Source organism: Callithrix jacchus, chromosome 8 (assembly GCF_049354715.1).
Source record: "Callithrix jacchus isolate 240 chromosome 8, calJac240_pri, whole genome shotgun sequence".
NCBI classification, from domain to species: domain Eukaryota; kingdom Metazoa; phylum Chordata; class Mammalia; order Primates; family Cebidae; genus Callithrix; species Callithrix jacchus.
The window spans coordinates 65,430,804-65,451,755 of NC_133509.1; the positions used below are offsets into that span (position 1 = coordinate 65,430,804).

General features: G+C 41.7%; 1 protein-coding gene and 1 pseudogene across 4 annotated transcripts in view; one reads left to right on the forward strand and one right to left on the reverse strand.

The window, feature by feature from the left end:
- The window catches only part of AP4S1 (adaptor related protein complex 4 subunit sigma 1), a 61,159-nt gene that overhangs the window by 1,372 nt on the left and 38,835 nt on the right, over nt 1-20,952 (forward strand). Inside the window, exon 1 of one of the 4 annotated variants that reach the window (XM_078334656.1) lies at nt 274-494. The exons of the other annotated variants lie outside the window; for them this stretch is intronic. The gene's annotated coding sequence lies outside the window, so the exon portion shown is untranslated. Of the gene's footprint in view, nt 1-273; nt 495-20,952 lie in introns of those variants that run through there. 4 annotated transcript variants of the gene reach the window in all.
- On the reverse strand, nt 7,886-8,086 carry LOC118145464 (U2 spliceosomal RNA; annotated as a pseudogene).

A 20,952-nucleotide genomic window follows, 5' to 3' on the forward strand; every position in this document is an offset into this window, starting at 1 on the left:
ACTCACTTTAGGGGAAGGGGGGGCCGCGGAGGTAGGGGTGGGGGTAGGGTTGGGAAGGGGATAGGCAGAGGGCCGTCACTAGCGCACAGCATGCCGGGTAGCGAACGCCGCCGCACGCTTAATCGCCAAATAGAGTCCGGCTCACCCTACGCCGGCGCATTGAGAACGCAACCGGAGTCGCCGCTAGGGGGCGGGGAAGGAGCTCGGGCTCCGCCCCTAAGCCCGCCCACAGACCCTGTTCGGTGTCTGGCGACGGCTACCGGACGCGAGGCTGGGATTCTGACTTGGAAGCGAAGCGGTCCTAGGCTTCCTGGTTATCAGTTTCCTTCAAGCAGGCGATCTCCAGGCGCCGTTTCTTTCCCGAGGGTCTCACCCGAGTGCTGGCCTTCGGAGCTGGGTATTAACCTGGCTGGTCGCTCTGGTGGACTGCAGCCTGTCTCGGATTCCTGACGTTTCTCCTTTTTCATTCTTTGAGTGTTCAGGCAGTCCCAAAGGTGGGCCCTCTTTCTTCTCCTGTCACTCCCTCTGTCTGGTTTCTTAGCACCAGTCAGTTCTCTTCTGGCAAATAGCCGAGATCTTCCGGCTGTGGTGACCGATTCCTCGTCTCGGTCTCGAGCCTGGGCTTTGGTCCCATTTTTGTGCGCTCGGTCTCTGGCCATAACTTATTCCACTTTGCGTCCCCTCTTCTTTCTTTTCCTGGAATGGGTGTGTTTCGGGGGGTTGGGAGAGGAGGAGCGATTTTTAAATTCCTTTACATCTTGACGATGGTGGGTAGAAGGAGAAAACAAGTTTGAAGGAGACTGGCTAGACTAACAATTTGTTATCTTAGAAGTGAATGGGCTCATAAATATTGTCATGAATAGACTATTTTGATCGAAACAAAATAAAAGCATTGTGTATACAACTTAAAATCCTAGGTGGATGTTATCCTGGGTCGTTAAATGTTTAAGTGAATATGGCCGGGCACACCTGTAATCCCAGCGCTTTGGGAGGCTGAGGTGGGCCATCACTGTAGGCCAGGGTTTCGAGACCAGCTTGGCCAACATTGTGAAACCCCATCTCTACTAAAAATACAAAAATTAGCCAGGCATGGTGGTGCACGCTTGTAGTCCCAGCTCCTAGGGAGACTGAAGCATGAGAGTTGCTGGAGCTCAGGAGACGGAGGTTGCAGTGAGCCAAGATCACACCACTGCACTCCAGCCTGGGAGACAAAGTGAGACTCCGTGTCAAAGAAAAAGTTTTAATATACACATGAAAGACAAGACTAATATTTTAAATACCATAGTGGGTATTTTTATGTGCTTAGTTTCTTAGAAAATATCCTAATGTACTAGTATGTTTCTAAAAATTGATATAGGTGAGAAGCACTTGGTTGAAAAATAAGACAAAAATAACAACATAAGGAAATTAGGTTCAGTAATTATATTAATAGCTATGCAGGGAAATGGCATTTAAAATCTGTTGCATTTAAAAAAAAATTTTCTTTACTCAAAAGCCAGTAGAAGTTGTGCTATGGAGTATACACTACCAACCAATTTCAAAGAGATAAAGTAATGCATCTTATTTTATCATGTCTGCTATACTGTTATTACAGTTTAATGGAAAGCAGATTAGACTTGTTATTCGTGCTGCCATGTTTTACTTATATATGAAACGAGGTCTTAGATCACAGTACTCTAATGTTAAGGACTGTTTCTCCAAATTATTATTTATTTTTTGAAACAGGGTCTCACTCTGTTGCCTGGGCTGGACTGCAGCAGTGTAATCTCTGCTCACTGCAACCTCCCCAGCTCAGGTGGTCCTCCCACTTTAGCCTCCTGAGTAGCTTGGACTACAGGCACACATCACCACACCCAGCTAATTTTTGTATTTTTTTGTAGAGACAGGGTTTTGTCATGATGCCCAGGCTAGTCTCCAACTCCTGGGCTCAAGTAATCAACCTGCCTTGGCTTCCCAAAGTGCTAAGATTACAATTTCTCCAAATTATCAAATTACTATTTATCTTATAGTTACCAACATACAGCCTGTTCATCCAATTCCTTTTTAGGGGGCCTCGTAGCACATAAATAGTTCAGAAAAATCATGCTGCCTCAAAGACATATATATGTGTAAGTGTGTGTATATATATACATGCTGCCTTAAAGACATATATATATATGTATACACACACACACACACTAAGACATTTGTGTGTGTTGGGCACAGTGGCTCACACCTATAATCTAAGCACTTTGTGATGCCAAAGTGGGCAGATCACTTGAGCTCAGGAGTTGGAGACCAGTCTGGCCAACCTGGCAAACCCTGTCTCTACAAAAAATATAAAAAGTAACCAGGCATGGTGGCACGTGCCTGTAATCCCAGCTGCTCCAGAGGCAGAGGTCACAGTGAGCCAAGATCATGCCTCTGCACTCCAGCCTGGGTGACAGAGAGAGTGAGGCTCCATCTCAAAAACAACAACAACAAAAAAACCATTTGTAAGAGAGTGTGGTTGACCTGATGATACCATCGAAAGAAGACTAACATGCACACTTATGTGTCCCACCGGTGCCTTAAGCTTAAGGGAAGACTGGATTTATTACCCTTTTTGCCTTCTCATCTACCCTCAAAACAAAAATAAAATTTCTGCTTCTCTTCTATTATCTACCTTATTAAGTAGCACTGAATCCAAACTTGAAGCCTAGCAGTGATTCTAGTACCTTTCACTCAGCCCCCACAATCCAGTTTCTTTCCCAGCAACATACTTCCCTATGGATTCTGTTTTCTTTCTTCATACTTTAAACCTTCCTACCTCCATTTCCCCCACATTGCACTATCACTGCTGCTGGAGTGGTCTTCCTAAAATGAAGATTATGATTCTGTCATTCCTCTGTTTAACATAGTTTAGTGATTTCTAAATTTAGAATAAAGCCCAAATTTTAACATAGCATATAAATAGATCTAGATCCACCCTATAACCTAACCTACCATGACACCATCATATCATCCTGTTCTCTCTTCAGCCAAACTGCACTGTTTTTGTTTCCTCAAATGTATAATGCTATTTCATTCCACAGTGATTTAACACACTGTGCCCCATTGCCTTTCCTTCAAAACTCACCTCAGATCAGGCACTGTGGCTCATGCCTGTAATCCCAGGACTTTTGGAAACAGAGATGGGAGGATAGTTTGAGCCTAGGAGTTCGAGATCAACCTGGGCTACATGGCAAAACCCCGAAAACCCATCCATACTAAAAATACAAAAATTAGCCCGTGTGGCCACATGAGTCTGTAATCCCAGCTACTCTGGAGGCTGAAACGGGAGGATCATGTGAGCCAAGGAGGTCCAGGCTGCAGTGAGCCATAATTGCACCATTGCACCACTGTACTCCAGTCTGGGCAATAGAGCAAAACCCTGTCTTAAACAAAATCCTCCTGCAAAAAAACAAAAAAACTCAGCTCAAACATTACCTTGTCTAAGAAGACTCTATATCCCTGAATTATTTTGACTCACTATTCTATTCTAATAGACTCCCTCACCTCTTTTTTTTTTTTTTGAGACTGAGTTTTGCTCTTAATGCCCAGGCTGCAGTGCAATGGCTCAATCTTGGCTCACTGCAAAACTCTGCCTCCCAGGTTCAAGTGATTCTCTTGCCTCAGCCTCCCAAGAAGCTGGGATTACAGGCATGCGCCACCATGCCCAGCTAATTTTGTATTTTTAGTTGAGATGGGTTTCTGCATGTTGGTCAGGCCAGTCTTGAACTCCCGACCTCAGGTGATCTGCCTGCCTCCCAAAGTGCTGGGATGACAGATGTGAGCCACTGAGCCCGGCCCTTTTTCTTTAATTTTTTTTTTTTTTTTTTTTTGAGTCTGGGCCTCCTCATTCTTGTCACCTAGGCTGGAATGCAGTGGCTTGATCTTGGCTTACTCCAGCTTCAGCCTCCCTGGCTCAAGAAATCCTCCCACCTCAGCCTCCTAAGTAGCTGGGACCACAGGCATGTGCCTCCATGCCAAGCAAAATATATTTGTCTTTTTTGTAGAGATGGGTTTTTCCCCATGTTGCCCAAGCTGGTCTTGAACTCTTGGCAAAGTGCTGGGCTTAACGATGTGAGCCACTGCACAGGACCTTATGTCTTTAAGAGTTATTACACTGTATTTACATCATCTGTATACTGATCAGTAACACTCATACTAAACACTGCAAAAGCAATACTTACACATAATGAGTACTCAATAAATTTTCGCTTTACTCACTTCTATTTTTTGTAGAGATGAAGTCTCACTGTGTTGCCCAGGCTGATCTTCAACTCCTGTCTTCAATCTGTCCTCCCACTTCAACCTCCCAAGTAGCTAGGACTACCAGTACATACCGCCAGATCTCGAACTCCTGACCTCAAGCAGTCCTCCTTCCTTGGCGTCTCAAAGTGCTAAGATTACAGACATGAGCCACTGAGGCCAGCCCATTTATTTATTTATTTATTTATTTATTTATTTATTTATTTAATAGAGATGGGATGTCACCATGTTGGTCAGGCTGGTCTCAAACTCCCGACCTCAGGTGATCCCACCTCAGCCTCCCAAAATGTTGGTATTACAGGCGTGAGCCACTGTGCCTGGCCCATTTATGTATTTTTTAAGAAGTATTGATTGGCTACTATTTTTCAGGTGCTCTTGTGCTCCCTGCTGATCCACTGTGAACCAAACACATAATCTCTGCCTTCAGAGTTTCTAGGCTAATTTCAGGCAAATTACTTAGTAACAACCACTCTGGCTTTGTTAGTATTTTGTCTCAATCTGTCTTTAAAACTACCTTTCTTGAAACTTCAAGTATGCTCCCTATTTAAAGAATTCCAGGGCTGGGTGCGGTGGCTCATGCCTGTAATCCCAGCACTTTGGGAGGCCGAGGCGGGTGGATCACAAGGTCAAGAGATCGAGACCATCCTGGTCAACAAGGTGAAACCCCGTCTCTACTAAAAATACAAAAATTAGCTGGGCATGGTGGCGCGTGCCTGTAATCCCGGCTACTCAGGAGGCTGAGGCTGGAGAATTGCCTGAACCCAGGAGGCGGCGGTTGCGGTGAGCCGAGATCGTGCCATTGCACTCCAGTCTGGGTAACAAGAGCGAAACTCCGTCTCAAAAAAAATAAAGAAAGAATTCCAATGGAACGTGTCTATGTTCGTGTTAACCATGGTTTTATAACTATCAGTAATGCAGTTGATACGGTTTGACCCTGTGTTCCCACCCAAATCTCATCTCCAGTTGTAATCCCCACGGGTCAAGGGAGGGAGGTGATTACATCATGGGGAGGATTTCCCCCGTGCTATTCTCCTGATAGTGAGTTCTCAGGAGATCTGATGGTTTTATAAAGGGCTCTTCTCCCTTCACTTTCTCCTCTCTCTCCTGCCTTCATGTAAAATGTACTTGTTTCCCCTTCTGCCATGATTGTAAGTTCCCTGAGGCCTCCCCAGACATGCAGAACTGTGAGTCAATTAAACCTTTGTTCTTTACAGTCTCAGGGAAGTTCTTTATAGCAGTATGGAAATGGACTAATACAGCAGTCTTCGGCTTCGTTCTTCCTAGACCATAGAGTCATTGATTTATCTGTAGGATTGCAGCCTCGTAGAAGGGAAGGACCTGTGCCCCTCTTGTTCAAAACTGTACCCCAAGAGTCTGGGAAAGGGTGGATCCTCAAATGTTTGATGAATAACTCAAATTTAGACTATACTAATATGAATATTTTTCCTTCATGTCGGTCATTTTTATTAGTTGTTACTGTGATTATACCAGTTGTCTCCTAAGGTTTAATGACCAAAACTGCCCTGAGTTTTAAAAGTAAAGAATGCCAATATTTGTTCCTCTGTTGGAAAAATATTTTGTAAACTCTTGATGTTGTGCTTTCGTTCATGATCCTGATAACACTCTGGAGTGAGCTTCTAGAATCTTGTCCTCTGTAGATGATGAGCTCACCCAAGCTGCATTATCACCTACAACTCACCTAACTGGAACTCTCTCCCTAAACTGTGGCTGAGTCATTTCCTCTCTTAAAGCTCAACTTTGAGACATCCTATTTGTTCTGTCCTTTAATCAGTCCTGTTCATGCCTCCTCCACACCCATAAATTCTCCCAGTGTCAATCTATTGCTGATAATCTTCAACAATGCCTGTTTTACCAGCCTGTGCAACAAGGGGAGACCCATGTCTACAAAAGCAAAACAATTAGCCAGGCGTGGTGGCCGGTGCCTGTATTCCCAGCTACTGGAGCTGGGGGGAGGGGGCGGGTGTTGAGGCTGCAGTGAGCTGTGATCACACCACTGGGTGCCCAGCCTGGGCAACAGAGCAAGATCCTGTCTCAAAAAAAAGAGAGCTGAGCATGATGGCTTACACCTGTAATCCTGGCACTTGAGGAGGTGAGGCGGGCGGATCACTTGAGGTCAGAAGTTGGAGACCAGCTTGGCCAACATGGTGAAATCCCATCTCTACTAAAAATACAAAACTATAGCCGGGTGTGGTGGTGGGCACCTGTAATCCCAGCTACTTGGGAGGCTGAGGTGTGAGAGTCTCTTGAACCTGGGAGAGAGAAGTTGCAGTAAGCCAAGATCGCACCACTGCACTCCAGCCTGGGAGACAGAGCAAAACTGTCTCAAGAAAAAAAGATTGTTGGCCAGGCTGATTTTTAACTCCTGACTTCAGGTGACCCGCACACCTTGGCCTCCCAAAGTGCTAGGATTGCTTATTTATATCTTTGATCAGTTTGGAATTTTAGAGTGTTTTTATTTCCTCTTAGCTAATCTTAGACACTGGGTGCTTATACTACTTTTGACCAGAAGGGACTTGTCACAGTTCACATTCATGTATTATGTCAACAAAGGTAGGTTAATGAATTCCAGGCTTTTAACTAAATCAGGAGTAGATAAAATCCAGTTGTTTTCTTGCCAGTTATTACAATACCTGATGTTCAACAAGTGTTGACCCTACTTCTAAGGACTATATAACTCCCTGTAATTACTCACCCCGAACGTACAGTTTTATATCTTGCTGACTAGGTACCTGGCATCCTTCTATTAAGGCGTTCAAATAAATTCACAAACACTAATCTAGTCATCTTTTTGGCATCATCTGCAAAGGCTATGTGAAGAAAGAAAGCTGAAGAGTTCTTGGTCACTTCAGTAAGCTCTTAGTAGAAGTTCTCACTCTTTACATCAGCGAGTGTATATGTATATTTGGAAACTAGAAAGTCTCCCTGCACAGTTCTGCCTAATGCCATCCTATTAATGGGTTCAATATTACTCTCTCTAGTTCTCAAATCATTTACATGTTTGAAATTATTTTTAGATAGTTTTGGGGTGATACGGTCTCTCAAGGAAATGATACAATATTTGTATTTATAAACAGAGAGAGCAAACAAGTATTAGAGCCCAGAGGAAGATCTTTAAGAAGAGCTGAAGTGGTCAAAAAACAAAGGATCCAAATATAATGCAGGTGGAACAGAAAGGAGGCAGCTTTGACCTACACCATGCTTTAACCTGCCAAATTAAGATCTACTTCTCGGCCGGGCGCGGTGGCTCAAGCCTGTAATCCCAGCACTTTGGGAGGCCGAGGTGGGTGGATCATGAGGTCAGCAGATCGAGACCATTCTGGTCAACATGTTGAAACCCCGTCTCTACTCAAAATACAAAAAATTAGCTGGGCATGGTGGTGCGTGCCTGTAATCCCAGCTACTCAGGAGGCTGAGGCAGGAGAATTGCCTGAACCTAGGAGGCGGAGGTTGCGGTGAGCCGAGATCGCGCCATTGCACTCCAGCCTGAGTAACAAGAGTAAAACTCCATCTCAAAAAATAAAAATTAAAAAAATCTACTTCTCGTTATAGTGATTGGTTATGGGTAAGAACATTGTAGAAACACAGGCAGGGCACTTGAACCCTTCAGAAAATGCATTGTGAGGAAAAGGAAAAGGACCGTCACAGATTTTTTTTTTTTTGAGCAAGCTCCTATTCCATCTCCTGACTTCAAAAATATATTTAATATATTGTCCTCGGATATAGGAGGTATCAGATATTAAACTGATAAGAAGAGATACTACACTTGATCTTAGCCAAAAGGCTGAGAAGCGATGGACTTTCACAGATTATAGAAAATAGCAAACCTTTAGGAAACTCAGCGTGCTGTATAAAATTTTAGTCCAAGTTCATTCTGTAGTTGTCTCCTGGGTAATATGAGTCAGAAAAAAAATAGGCTGTGATAATATTGTATAACAGCTAACTCATAGAGATGTCAAAATTGAAAAGGAAAAAAGGAGCTTGCCTGGAGCCAAGTCCCTCTTGGACATTGGCTAAGAATGAGCAACCAGGTCTGTAAACATAAGAGCAAAACGACTGGAAAATGTGACTGGTTGGGAAATAGCCAAAAGTTTGCTAGGTAATAATTTAACAGGCTTGGTTTGTCTCTCATTGAAGCAGCAGGGGAGAGTGTTCCAAAGAATGACACCAGACATGGACACCTGGCCTAGTAAATCCGTGGTGAAGACAGTATTCCTTTGAAGAGTGTGCTAAATTGGCAAAAATTCACAAAAACATATTTTTTATAAAAACATATTTTTAAATGATGATAATCTTTAGTTTTGGCTTTCTATTAATAGGCTAACCTAAAGTACATGACTATTACCTCACAAAAAAAGACTGAAGAATTATAGGCATTTAAAATAACTCCTACTGCTCTTGCTCCTTTTGTTTTATAGTTTTTAGTATAACAACTCGATATTTTAAATTGTGTTGTACAGTATTGTGCGTAGACTTTTTTGGGAGGGGGAAACAGTCTCACTGCATTGTAGTGAGACTGGTCCCAAACTAGTCTCAAACTCCTGGCCTCAAGGGATCCTCCTGCCTAAGCCTCCTAAAATGCTGGGATTACAGGCGTAAACCACTGCCTCTGTGCCTAGACATTTTATACTTAACTGTTTTTCTGTTTTTTTTTTAGACAGAGTCTCGCTCTATCGTGTCCAGCCTTGAGTACAGTGGTGTGATCTCAGCTCATTACAACCTCTACCTCCGAGTTTAAGTGATTCTCTCACCTCAGTCTCCCAAGTAGCTGGGATTACAGGCACCAGCCACCAAGCCTGGCTAATTTATTTTTTATTTTTTATTTTTAGTAGAGACAAGTGTTTCACTATATTGGCCAGGCTGATCTCAAACTCCCAAACTCAGGTGATCCACCCACCTCGGCCACCCAAAGTGGTGGGATTACAGGTGTAGCCCACCACCCCCGGCCCCACTTAACTTTTTTGAAGAATTTCAATCATGGAACAACAACAATGAAAATTTAATGAACTCCAATTACAGGATTTTGCCATTCTTATTTTGTCTACTCTACTTTTCTCTGTGTGAAGAAATGTTTAAAGTAAATACCAGATGTTACATTATTTCATTGGTGCATAGTTCTCTAAGTATCTTTAACAAATTAGGAGTTTTTGCTTTAACAAAGCACAATACTATTATTACACCTACATAATTAATGGTAAGTAATTCCTTTATACAATCTAATCCTCAGTCCATATTTATTTGATTTCTCCCAGTATCTCAAAAAAACAATTTTTTTAAAGAGTTGGTCATTTCAAATCAGGATCCAAACAAAATCCATACATTTTATTTGGTTGTTATGTCTTTAGTTCTTTTTTTTTTTTAATGTGCCTTTCTGTGACCTCCTCATTGTCATGCCTTTTATTTATTGAAGAGACCATATTATTTATCCTGGAGAATTTCCCACATTTGGATAATTACAACCTTATGTTATCATTTAATATATTATTTCACCTCCATATTTTCTATTTTTTTAATATATTATTGCATCATTAATTAATTAGTAATAAAAAAGAAGCCGGACACAGTTGCTCACACCTGTAATCCCAGCACTTTGGGAGGCTGAGGCGGGTGCATCACGAGATCAAGAGATCGAGATCATCCTGGCCAACATGGTGAAACCCCGTCTCTACTGAAAAATACAAAAATGAGCTGGGCGTAGTGGTGCGTGCCTGTAGTCCCAACTACCTGGGAGGCTGAGGCAAGAGAATTGCTTGAACCCAGGAGGTGGAGGTTGCAGTGAGCCAAGATTGTGCCACTGCACTCCAGCCTGGCGCCTGGCAACAGAGCAAGACTCTGTCTCAAAAAAAAAAAGAACAAATAATAATTTAATAATTTGTTCAGCAGCAATAGATAAAAAAGAAAGAAAGAAAAACTAATAATCTAAACAAATAATAATTTAATAATTTGTTCAGCAGCAATAGGTAAAAAAGAAAGAAAGAAAAACTAATAATCTAAAACTTTTGGTAGAGATGGGATCTCACCCAGGCTGGCCTCAAATTCCTGGACTCAAGCAATCTTTCTACCTTGGCTTCCCAAGGTGCTAGGATTATAGGCATGAACCACCATACCCGGCTCATATTTTTTATTAAGTTTTTATTTTCTTGGCAAAAATGCTTATTTGAGGATACAGTAGACTTCCTATGTGTGTCTGCATTTTGGTAATGTTACTAAATTTGATTAGCCTGACCTAGCTATTATCAGCTTTAGCTAGCTAGCTAAGTAGCTATTCACCTACATGCCGTATTCTACCTTGCTCATTGCAGGACCTGACCTGCAAAGGAGATTCCACAAGCTGTTTCTGGGAGCTTTATGGTCCTTCCCTTGCAGTTCCCACTGTGATTCTTAGTTTCATGCTCACTTCTAGTGGGGCTCCTTTTTAAGGTGATGACTTAGTGATTTCTGGGTTTCTTGGTTCTTGTAGTGCTCTCAAGCCCTCTTTTTCTAACCTCCACTTCTGCCAGGACATGCTTTGCCTTGCCTTACACACACACACACACACACACACACACACTCTCTCTCTCTCTCTCTCTCTCTCAAGCCCTCTTTTTCTAACCTCCACTTCTGCCAGGACATGCTTTGCCTTGACACACACACACACGCACACTCACTTTCCTCTTCCTCCCACTCTCTACTCTCCCTCTATTCTTGTTGCTACCTTAGTTTGGCCCCATCCATTAATTAGTGTCCTAGAGTTCCAGGGGACATTTTTTCACCAGTTTTGGGTAGAGATGTTGTCTGTACATGTTTTCTTTTGCTACCCTAGTTGTTTTCACTGTTTTTATGAGGAGATTTGGGAAGATCCAAGAAGTACTCTGCTGCCATCACCACTACTTTCTTTGCTTCTCTTCACTTTTAAATTGTCTGCTCTTTCTCCTAATGTGATATATTGTAGCCCTAATTTTAAACAGATTTTCATTGACCACTATTGAAGTAATTATGACATTTTTACTAGTCCAAAGATTGTGAGATACGGAAGTGTAAATTTAAGTATGTTTATCCTCTTGGCAACAGTTGGGCAGGCTCTTGTCTGACAATTTAAATTTATTTACATTTTTAGCTGGGTGCAGTGGCTCAGGCCTATAATCCCAGCACTTTGGGAGGCCAAGGTGGGAGGATTGGTTGAGCCCAGGAACTCAAGACCAGCCTGGCCAACATTGTGAGACCCCTGTCTCTACAAAAAATAAGAAAAAATTAGCCAGGTGGGCTGATATATTCCTGTAGTCCCAGCACCTCAGAAGGCTGACATGAGAGGATCTTGAGTCCAAGAGTTCTAGGGTGTGGTGAGCTATGATCACACCACTCTACTCTGACCTGGGTGACAGAGAGAGCCTCATCTTAAAATAAAACAGAACATAATTCATTTTCAGAAGAAGTTGTAACATGTTGCTATACTTTATTGTGAAATTCAAAGTACCATAAAGTGCTTCTGGGCTAAGGGCAACCAAGCAGGCCACCTGAAAATCTCTGTGTTCTACTCTGACAACTGATCTGAATGAGGATGGTACCGAGTTCTGATATACATCTGTAAACTTGGCTTGGATAACATTTGCCTGGTATGTTTTATTTATTGCTAGTGGAAAGAATGATTAGCTGAACACTCTAAAAGAGCAAATCAGACTTAAGAATTTTGGAAGTATTACTTAGCTCTAGTCACAAATGTTAAATACACTGTAGTGAATATAGTAATTTAAACTTTATTGTTCTAAATTTTCACGTTATTTTATTGAGCCACTTCTTTCATATTTTAGGCTCCCTGTTGAGATCTACTCTTTCTCGTAGATTATTAACTACGAGAAAATAATCTGTTCGAACTGTACCTTTTATGGTATGCTCCAGGGTTAAGAGCCGAGCTCCAAAATATGCATATTAGCCATTAAAAGCTTTTATAGCTGGGCACGGTGACTCACACTTGTAATCCCAGCACTTTGAGAGCCTGAGGCTGGCGGATCACCTGAGGTTGGGAGTTTGAGAACAGTCTGACCAACATGGAGAAACCCCATTGCTACTAAAAATATAAAATTAGCTGGGCATAGTGGCAAATGCCTGTAATTCCAGCTACTCTGGAGGCTGAAGCAGGAGAATCGCTTGAACCAGGGAGGCGGAGGTTGCAGTGAGCCGAGATCATGACATTGCACTTCAGCCTGGGCAACAAGAGGGAAACTCCGTCTCAAAAAAAAAAAGAAGAAGCTTTTATGTAGAGGGCATAATAGGTCAGGACTGGATTTACACTAGTGAATTGGGAGTGAAATTATACATCCATGGTCCTGTTACAGCCATCATTGAATTAGTCTTGAGGCAAACCCAAAGGTAATGAGCTTTGGATGAGAGCACAGACTTTAAAGCCACACTAAATGAAACTGAGTCTTCCTCAACCATTTCACTGAGTAACCTTTGGCGAGTAACTAAATTTTCACATCTGTAAAGTGGAGATAAAAACAGTCTCTATCAGTGATGGGCAGCTATCAAAGAAAAAAAAGTCTCTGACTCACAGAGCTATGAGGAGGATTAACTGGATATAGTTAAAGCAATCGAAACAATGCCTGGCACCTAGTAAGCATTGTAAGCACTTCCTATTGTTACTATCCTCTGTTCCTGAGTTGGTGAGTTGGGTGGTATGAGCATATTACATTACCAAGAACCTCCCAAGTTAAATCAGTGGAAGTCTGTAACGGCCACCATCAAACATTGGGAACATTAATGACTCATTTGTTTTTGTTTCTTTAAATGTAGAGGATTTTTGTTGCTGTTGTTGCTTGTTTGGTTTTTTGAGACAATCTTGCTTTATTGCCCAGCCTGGAGTGCAATGGCGTGATTTCAGCTCACTGCAGCCTTAACCTCCTGGGTTCGATCCTCCCACCTCAGCCTCTCAAAGCACTGAGATTACAGGTGAGAGCCACGGAGCCTAGCCTTAATGTAGCTTTTACTTTTTTTTTTTTTTTTTTTTCCGAGATGGAGTGTCGCTCTGTCGCCTAGGCTGGAGTGCAGTGGCATGCTCTTGGCTCACTGCAACCTGTACCTCCCAAGTTTATGCGATTCTCCTGCCTCAGCCTCCCAAATAACTGGGATTACAGGCATGAGCCACCAAACCCAGCTAATTTCTGCAGAGATGGGGTTCTGCCATGTGTGGCCAGGCTGGTCTCCTACTCCTGGTCTCAGGTGATCTGCCCACCTCAGCCTCCCAAAGTTCCGGGATCACAGGCATGAGCTACAGTGCCCAGCCCTAATGTAGCTTTTAAAAGCACTTGATTTTAACTCAGGAAACACTTTATTTAATTAGAAAGATCTTAACTAAAATAGGTGTAGTTTTTTTTTAATTCTCCCACCCCCCACCCCCTACCCCCACCCCCACCCTCCTCCCGGCCAGGTGTAGTTTTATGGTATTTTTTGGGTGTTTTTTTAGGGAAAAATTCACATAGTAATTAATTTTTCCCCAGGCAATATGAACATTAGAGTAAAAGACTTTGTGACATCGAAACAAATTAATGGCACATAAATCATGGACAATTGTTTTACAGAAACAGTCTCCATAATCCCAGTACTGCACTTAAATTCACTTATAGTCTACCAGTCAACTTATCAAAGATATATTTTGTGTAAAGTCAAATTCCTCTGCATCTTTATTTTATTTCCTGAGACAGGGTTTCTCTCGCTCTGTACCCAGGCTGGAATGCAGTGGCCTAGTCACAGCTTACTGCAGCTTCCACCTCCCCAGGCTCAGGTGATCCTCCCCTCTCAGCTCCCAAGTAGCTGGAACTACTGGAAGGTACCACCATGCCTGGCTAATTTTTGTATTTTTTGTTGGGATGGGGTTTCACCATATTGCTCGGGCTAATCCTCCACATCTTAGTAAGCTTTCATTTATTTTTATTTTTTTTTACAATGAAAGCAAGTTTATTAGAGAAGTAAAGAAAATTGTTCTCATTTAATTGTTTCTACTGTAGCAAAAAGCTATAGGAAGCATTGGTAAATTACATTTTAATTCTAAATTCCTTTAATTTGATTTGAACTTAAAATCTGTAACATGGCACTTGACCTTAAGAATACTCAAAGACTTATCATATGAATACTAATGCAGTGCTGTTAGGTGATCACTACCCATTAAATGAAGAGAAAAATGTACTATATAAGAAAAATCTTTGTATGTCTTCCACAATTTTTTTTTCTGTTATTGGATTTATTAATTTTCGAGACTATCATAAAACAATTTGGACTTAAAATTGTGTCTTGGACCAGAATTTGATAAGACTTTTTGGTCAGTTTACCGAAATGACTTTAGGTCAAGATCTGACAGCCACATGAAGCTTTATAAATTTTTCAGATACACTACCAGAAAAATGATAGAACAATTTTCTTACACAGTTTTCATTGGGAATCAGACATCTAATAAGAATTAACAAAATTAGATAACTCAAGAAGTACACAAGTTAAATATATCAGAATACAGAACATCTGGTTTGAAATATTGTTTGTTTGGTTTTGTTATTGAGACGGAGTCTCACTGTGTCAACCAGGCTGGAATGCAATGGTATAATCTCGGCTCACTGAAACCTGCACTTCCCAGATTCAAGCAATTCTCCTGCTTCAGCCCTTCTAGTAGGATTACAGGCACCTGCCTCCACGCCCAGCTAATTTTTGTCTTTTTAGTAACAACAGGATTTCACCATGTTGGCCAGGCTGGTCTTGAACTCCTGACTTCAGGCGATCCACCTGCCTCGGCCTCCCAAAGTGCTGGGATTATAGGCGTAAGCCACCGTGCCCGAAAGGTTTGAAATATGTTTAATTTGAGGGGAAAACTTGATTCACTGTTTATTAAGAATGGGAAGTAATCTGTAGTAATCCTAGTTCTAAACCTCTATAGTTTCTGCTTTGTAACATCACATGTATCACGACTCATTGCAGCATCACTATAGCACCTCCTGGGAGCATCCCAGGCACAACAATCTCTGGTCCCCACTGCCTTTCTCTAAAATTAAGATATTGGATATTCTGGTTAATCCAAAAATTTGACAAAGAGTTTTCACCACTAAGCGCAAATATGTTACTTGTGTGGCTAATTTATAACAATTTAGAATAAGATTCCTCATACAGGGTGTTTTTCTTTGCCATTTCTAACCTATACCCACAGTTTGTCAAAGTGAATAATTCCCTATTTTAACATTATTTTATTTCATTTTCTTTTATTTTTTTGATATGAGGGTTTTACTCTGTTGCCCAGGCTGCAGTGCAATGGTGCAATCTCTGCTCACTGCAGGTTCTACTCCCCAGGTTCAAGCAATTCTCCTGCCTCAGCCTCTCCAGTCACTGGGATTACAGGTGCACATCACCACACCTGGCTAATTGTTTTGTATTTTTAGTAGAGATAGGGTTTTGCCATGTTGGCCAGGCTGATCTCAAATTTCTGACCTCAAGTGATGCACCTGCCTCAGCCTCCCAAAATGCTGAGAGTACAGGCATGAGCCATCGCGCCCAGCCAACATTACTTTAAATATCTAAATAAAGTACCCTTGGCACTAGAACCAAATAGAAAAAAGATAATTTTAGAAGAAAAAATTTTATTTTGATGTTGAGAGAGATTGTTGTTTTCATTATGAACATAATGGGAAGCTTGGGTCTGCTTGCAACTAGCTTTTCTGTCCAAAGAGTGGAAGGTAGAATATGATGATCCAAGTTACTTTTAACTTTAAATGTAGGGAATAGATAGCAACAACGGCACACACAAACATAGACACACAGGTACATACACACTCCGGCCTTTACCACTTTATATCTTTTATTTTATTTTATTTTATTTTTTAGAGACAGGGTTTCACCATGTTGGCCAGGCTGGTCTCAAACGCCTGACCTCAAGCAATCCACCCGCCTCAGCCTCCCAAAGTGCTGGGATTACAGGCATGAGCCACCGCGCCCAGCACTTTACATCTTTTTAAACTGTTCTTACCTCTTGTACCATCAGGAGATTCTGCTAGTCAGTTCCTCTCTGGTAAATGCTTGATTGACAGTCTACTCTCAATCTCTCCATCCCCCACTCCACAGACACAGAGATGACTAAGGAGTAAAAATAAAACAAGTACTTTCAATCAATCAATGTAATGGTCTATTTATAGTATATAAATTCCTCATCCTCAGTTTTTCTCCCCAACCTGGATCGTATTCCTGTAAAAATCTTAAAAATCCTTTATTCACCTTCCTAATTTAGGATAGAAAGTCTGACTTGAATTTCTTTGAAAATACAGTACCCCTTTCAATAAAACATTTGGCTTCCCTCCGCTTTATTAATGTATACTTTAAAGTTGCAAATAACTACACTTACTTGGATTTAAATTGTATCTCAGATCAGAATTTGATGAGACTCTTTGGTCAATTTACCAAAATCGTTTTAGATCAAGATCTGACAGCAATATGAAGTTTTAGAAATTTTTCAGATGTTGCCGGGCACAGTGGCTCATGCCTGTAACCTATAATCCCAGCACTTTTGGAAGCCCAGGTTGGTGGATCACCTGAAGCCAGAAGTTTGAGACCAGCCTGGCCAACATGGTGAAACCTCGTCTTTACTAAAAATGCAAAAATTAGCTGGGCGTGGTGGTGCACGCCCATAATCCCAGCTACTAAGGAAAACAGGAGCAGGAGAATCGCTTGAACTCAGGAGGCAGAAGTTGCAGTGATCCGAGATTGCATCACTGCACTCCAGCCTGGGCACAGAGCGAGACTCTGTTTCAAAAAAGAAAAAAAGCAACACACATACATAAGTGTTTAATGCCAAATTAATCAAATATGGCTTAAATATTTGTTGAGTGACCCAGGACTTTAACAGAAAAAAGAAAAAGTGTCTTCCAAAGCTACTTCAAATATATTTTGAATCATAAAGGAGAGATTTTGAGTGTGTGAGAGAGAGAGAGAGAAAGACTGAGAGAGGGGTACTGAATGGGGAAAATAGGCAGAATGAGTGACAGATTTCTTGAAGTCAAATTTCAGTAATCTTAGGACTATAGTAGGGAGAATCTGTTGGGAAGATAATCTTACCTACACTGGAGAGTAGGATGAGGAGAGAAAGAAGGCTCTGGAGTGTTTCACATTTTCCTTATCTCATTTAGTCCTCACAATAAGTCGGCCACAGTGTTAGCATTATTCCCAGTTGACAGATGAGGAAACTGAATCATTGTAGAATTCAGGTAAATTCTGAGGCAAAAAAACAATGTTTTTGTTGTGTACAAACGTAATATATATTACAAGCCAAGGGAGGTGCTCCAAATTAGATGAAAATCGGCTACTGACCAGTATTATTTCCTCCCATTTATGGATGGAGAAATTCAGAAACTGCTAAATTATTAATACTTGGAAGCTGATGGAATGAATTAATATGGCATGGCAAAAAGAATCTTGCAGTTGCCATTTCCATGTTTCCTATGTTTAAGACATGCTGATTAGATACTCTTAGCACATCCATTTTGAGAAACAGCCCATATTTTAAAGACATATGGCATTTAGAAATGTCACAGTAAATGAAACCGTAGCTTCATTATTTAGGGTAAACATTTATTTTACAGCTGGATAACTTTGTAAAATTATATAATTTAACTCAACATTTTTTAAACAAACTGTATGTATGTATGTGATGTATATATGTATGTGAAACAAAAAGTAACACATCTTTTAAAATTTGGGAAATTTAAAACCAAGTAACAATAGGATTAGGGGCAATATTTATTTTATATTATCTAGAGTTAAGCAAAATGCATCTTACTATAGCCCTTCCTTTTCTACTTATTATGTCATAGTAGTGCTGGACTTTGCAGAGATAGGGTTTCTAAATAGCAGCTCACAAGGGCTCCAAGGCGTAGGAGGAACACATTATATGTCTAGTAATTTTTTTTTTAAAAGGCAGATTCTCACTCTGCTGCCCAAACTAGAGTATAGTTGCATAATCATAGATTCTGAAGCCTCAACCTCCTGAGCTCAAGCAATCTTCCTGCCTCAGCCTCCTGAATAGCTGGAACTATAATCACATGCCACCATGCCAGGCTTTTTTTTCCCTCATAGAGACAGGGTCTTGCTATGTTGCCTGGGCTGATTTTGAACTCCTGGGCTCAAGCGATCTGCCCACCTCAGCCTCCCAGAGTGCTGGGATTACAGACCTGAACCACATATCTGGCCCTGCTAGTTTTTAAAGAAAAAAAAATTGTAGAGATGGGGTCTTGCTATGTTTCTCAGGCTGGTCTTGAACTCCTGGCCTCAAGTGTATCTCTTTTTATTTGAGAGTCTCGCTTTGTCTCCCAGGCTGGAGTGCAGTGGTACAATCTCGATTCACTGCAAACTCCACCTCCCGGGTTCAAGCAGTTCTCTGCCTCAGCCTCCTGAGTTGCTGGGATTATAGCTGCCTGCCACCATGCCTGGCTAATTTTTGTATTTTTAGTAGAGATGGGGATTCACCATCTTGACCAGGCTGGTCTTGAGTTCCTGACCTTGTGATCCACCCTCCCAAAGTGCTGGAATTACAGGTGTGAGCCAGTAGGTTTTATCACGTGTAGTAAACTGTTTTTTTGTTTGTTTATTGAGACAGAGTCTCTCTCTGTTGCCCTGGTTGGAGTGCAGTGGCGCGATCTCAGCTGGCTGCAATCTTCACCTCCTGGATTCAAGTGATTCTCCTGTTTCAATCTCCTGAGTAGCTGGGATTATAGGCACATGCCACCACGCCCTGCTAATTTTTGTATTCTTAATAGAGACGGGGTTTCACCATGTTAGCTAGGCTGCTCTCGAACTCCTGACCTCGTGATCTGCCCGCCTCAGCCTCCTAAAGTGTTAGGATTACAGGCGTGAGCCACTGCACCTGACCAATAAACTGTTAAATATAAGTTAAGTATTTCCCTGATATCTGTGAGTTGCTCTAGCAAATTATCAAACCTGAAAAGGTTTAATAATTTATCCCTGATTTATAGCCAGTTGGTCAGAAGTATAGATGACAACCTTCTACTTGTGAATGGTGTCCAAAGTAGCAGTCTTATAAGACTGAACCCTGAACCTGTGGGATCTGACTTTAACTTCAGATGGGTGGTTTCAGAATTGAATTGAATTATAGGATACCCAGCTAGTGTTCAGAGTCAGAGAGTTGGAAAAATTGCTTTGTGTGGAAAATACCCAGACCTCTGGACACACAAATGTGTTCAGTGTGAGTGTAAAGAGAAAAAAATTTCTTTTTTTCCCTTACAAATTCAATGATGTTTTTTTAAGTAATGTCAACCTAAAACAACAGAGAGTGGCTCTCAAAATAAATGCATTTATTTGGAAATGAATGACAGGATTATAATCTGGGATTGCTTGCTATCACAGATCATGCCTGAGGAGATTATTGGGCAAAGGGAAACTTTTATTATTCTATTATGTATGTATGTATTTTTATTTTTACTTCTTTTTTAGAAGGAGTGTTGCTCTGTTACCCAGGCTGGAGTGCAATGATATGATCTTGGCTCACTGTAACCTCTACCTCCCGGGTTCAAGCGATTGTCCTGCCTCAACCTCCCAAGTAGCTGGGACTGTAGGCACACGCCACCACACCTGGTTAATTTTTTTGTATTTTTAGTAGAGACAAGGTTTTGCCATGTTGGCAAGGTTTGTCTCGAACTCCCGACCTCAGGTGATTTGGCCTCCCAAAGTGCTGGGATTACATGTGTGAGCCACCACTCCCAGCCTATGTATTTATTTTTGAGACAAGGCCTGGATCTGTTATCCAAGATGGGGTGCAGTGGCACCATCTTGGCTCACTGCAACCTCTGCCTCCCACACTCAAGGAATCCTCCCATCTCAGCCTCCTGAGTAGCTGGGACCACAGGCTCATGCTACCACACCCAGCTAATTTTTTGTAGACATGGAGTTTTACCATGTTGTTCAGGCTTGTCTCAAACTTCTGGGCTCAAGCGATTGGCCCACCTCAGCCTCCCAAAGTGTTGGGATTACAGGTGCAAGCAACCTTGCCCAACCTAGGGAAAACTTTTAAAGGGAAAATTAGGAAGGTTACATAAGGCTACAAATATCATAATGAGGGTGGTACAGTCCAAAGTTCAGCGGGAAGTTACTGGGTAGACATCCTGGTAGAAGTATTTTGTGTGTAAAGTTGTGGTTTTCAGAGAGTCCTTGTTATAGTTTTCATTATAGGCCGGTGTATGTGACAGCCCCTTCTTAATGGCCTCCCCACTCCACTTTGCTTTGGGTTTGGCATTAGTGACTCCATTTTGGTTCTGACAAACTTTCACATAATTTACGAAGTTGAGCAAACATTACCACAATCCAGTGTTAGAAGATTTTTTTTTTTTTTGAGACAGAGTTTTGCTCTTGTTGCACAGGCTAGAGTGCAATGGCACGATCTCGTCTCACTGCAGTCTCCACCTCCCAGGTTCAAGCAATTCTCCTCCCTCAGCCTCCCGAGTAGCTGGGATTGCAGGCATATGCCACCACATCCAGCTAATTTTGTATTTTTAGTAGAGATGGGGTTTCTCTGTGTTGGTCATGCTGGTCTTGAACTCCCGGCCTGAGGTGATCAGCTGGCCTCAGCCTCCCAAAGTGCTGGAATTATAAGCATGAGCTACCACGCCCAGCCAGAAGATTTTTTAAATCCCCCAAACAAACCCCAAC